Here is a 2,349-nt window from a genome sequence, read left to right as displayed (position 1 = left end):
GGGGGGTCTAAAGGGGCGGGGCTTTAAGGGGTGGGGCTTATAGAAGGGGGCGTGGTTTGTATAATTGGAAGGGGAGGGGCTGATTGGGTGGGGGCGGGGCTTCAGGGAACAAGGCGGGGCTTAGGTGCAAGGGAAGGGCTGGGGGATATGGAGTGGGTGGAGCTTTAGGGAGGTGGGCGTGGCCCGTATGAGTGTGGGCGTGGCTTAAGACGAGGGGGGCGTGGCCTGTATGGGAAGGGGCGGGGGCTTGTGGGCCAGAGCAGCATCAAGGCAGAGGGGGACAACCAATGGGGAGGGCTGATGGTGGTTATGAGGGGGGCGTGGCCTCCCAGAAGGGGGCGTGGCCTCACCGAGGGGGGCGTGGCTTAACCCAAGGGGCGTGGCCTCGCCCTGGGGCCGTTCCCTGACGCTTTCCCCCCCCCCCAGGTCCCCCGGGAACCCCCCCGGGAGCCCCCCGGGCGCGCGGCCGAGCGGGCGGCGCTGGAGCTGCAGCGGCGCAGCCAAGGTTACCGATTGGTGGAGAGCGACGAGGAGGCGGGGCCTGAGCCCGGCCCCGCCCCCGACACAGCTGCCCGCCGCCGCCGCCGCCACCACCTCCGGCGCCGCCGCTCCGAGTCCCCCGAGGCCTCCAGCCCCTCGCCCCCGCCGCCGGCCCCGTGAGTAGCCCGGGGTTATTGGGGTCCCCCCCTCCCCCGTTATTGGGGTCTGACCCCATTCATTGGGGTCCCCCCCTTTGTTTTTGGGGTCCCCTCCTTGTTTTTGGGGTCTCCCCCCCGTTATTGGGATCTGACCCCATTCATTGGGGTCCCCACCCGTTATTGGGGTCTGACCCCACTAATTGGGGTCCCCCCTTCTTTTGGGGTCTCCCCTTGTTTTTGGGGGTCCCCCCAGTTATTGGGGTCTAACCCCGTTAATTGGGCTCCCCCCTTGTTTTTGGGGTCTCCTGAATTATTAAGGTCTGACGCCATTCATTGGGGTCCCCCTTGTTTTTGGGGTACCCCCCGTTACTGGGGTCTGACCCCATTCATTGGGGTTCTCTCCATTAATTGGGGCCCCCCAAGGTTATTGGGGTCCCCCCAGTTATTGGGGTCTAACCCCATTAATTGGGATCCCCCCTTGTTTTGGGGTCCCCCTAGTTATTGGGGTCTGACCCCATTCATTGGGGTCCCCCCTTGTTTTTGGGGTCCCCCCAGTTATTTGCGGCACCTTGGGGTCCCCCCTTCAATCTCAGGACCCTTTCCAAACTTTTGGGCTCCCCTTAAACTTTTGGGTTCCCCTTAAACTTTTAGGGTTCCACTTAAAATTTTAGGGTGCCACTTAGATTTTTAGGGGTCCCCTTAACCTTTTGGGGTTGCCCTTAAACTTTTGGGGTCCCCTTAAGCTTTTGGGGTCCCCTTAAACTTTCGGGGTCTCCTTAAGCTTTCAGGATCCCCTTACATTTTTGGGGTTCCCCTCAACCTTTTGGGGTTCCCCTCAACCTTTTGGGGTTCCTCTTAAACTTTTGGGGTCCCCTCAAACCTTTTGGGGTCCCCTCAAACCTTTCAGCTCCTTCCCCCCCCACCGTTTAGGGTCCCCCCCCCTCCACAAAACCCGTGACCGCCTCCCCCTCCCCCTAACCCATTTGGGGTCCTGCCTTGGATCCGAAACCCTCCAAAACTTTTGGGGTGTCCCCCCCCCCGCCCCCCCGGTTTTTTTCCAGGGCTCCGGACCCCCCCGAGGAACCGGAGGCGGAATGGGAAGCGTCGGAGCGCGAGCGCCTGCGGGACCTGGAGGAACGCGATGCCTTCGCCGAGCGCCTCCGCCGCCGCGACCGCGACCGCACGCGCCACGTCCTCGCCCGCCCCGACGCCAAGGTGCCCCCCCCGGGGAAGGGGGGCAGGTTTTGGGGTCCCTCCTGTGGGTTATCGGGTCCCCAGGGTGGCTTTGGGGTCCCCCTGTGGGTCATCGGGTCCCCAGGGTGGCTTTGGGGTGCTTCGGGGTGTGTTTCGGGGTCCCCCGTGGGGGTTATTGGGTCCCCGGGGTTCCCCCTGTGGGTTATCGGGTCCCCAGGGTGGGTTTGGGGTGCTTCAGGGTGCATTTTGGGGTCCCCCCTGTGGGTTATTGGGTCCCCGGGGTCCCCCCGGGGGTTATTGGGTCCCTGGGGTGGCTTTGGGGTGAGTTTTGGGGTCCCCCCTGTGCGTTATCGGGTCCCCGGGGTGGCTTTGGGGTGCTTTGGGGCGCATTTTGGGGTCCTCCGTGGGGGTTATCGAGTCCCCAGGGTGGCTTTGGGGTGCTTTGGGGCACATTTTGGGGTCCCCCTGTGGGTTATTGGGTCCCCGGGGTGGCTTTGGGGTGCTTTGGGGGGGGCGG

The 2,349-nt window shown here is 63.8% G+C and overlaps 1 long non-coding RNA gene across 1 annotated transcript; it reads left to right on the top strand.

Moving 5' to 3' along the window:
• Positions 1 to 374: 374 nt before the first annotated feature.
• LOC118159319 lies at positions 375 to 1,854 on the top strand. Its single transcript, XR_004747073.1, has 2 exons — positions 375 to 656; positions 1,700 to 1,854. It is a non-coding gene; the product is annotated as an uncharacterized LOC118159319 (long non-coding RNA).
• The last annotated feature ends 495 nt before the right edge of the window (positions 1,855 to 2,349 follow it).

Source organism: Oxyura jamaicensis, unplaced genomic scaffold, assembly GCF_011077185.1.
Source record: "Oxyura jamaicensis isolate SHBP4307 breed ruddy duck unplaced genomic scaffold, BPBGC_Ojam_1.0 oxyUn_random_OJ69614, whole genome shotgun sequence".
NCBI classification, from domain to species: Eukaryota; Metazoa; Chordata; class Aves; order Anseriformes; family Anatidae; genus Oxyura; species Oxyura jamaicensis.
The sequence above is the reverse complement of the archived record's forward strand: the minus strand, read 5'-3'. Positions and strand labels throughout refer to the sequence as shown.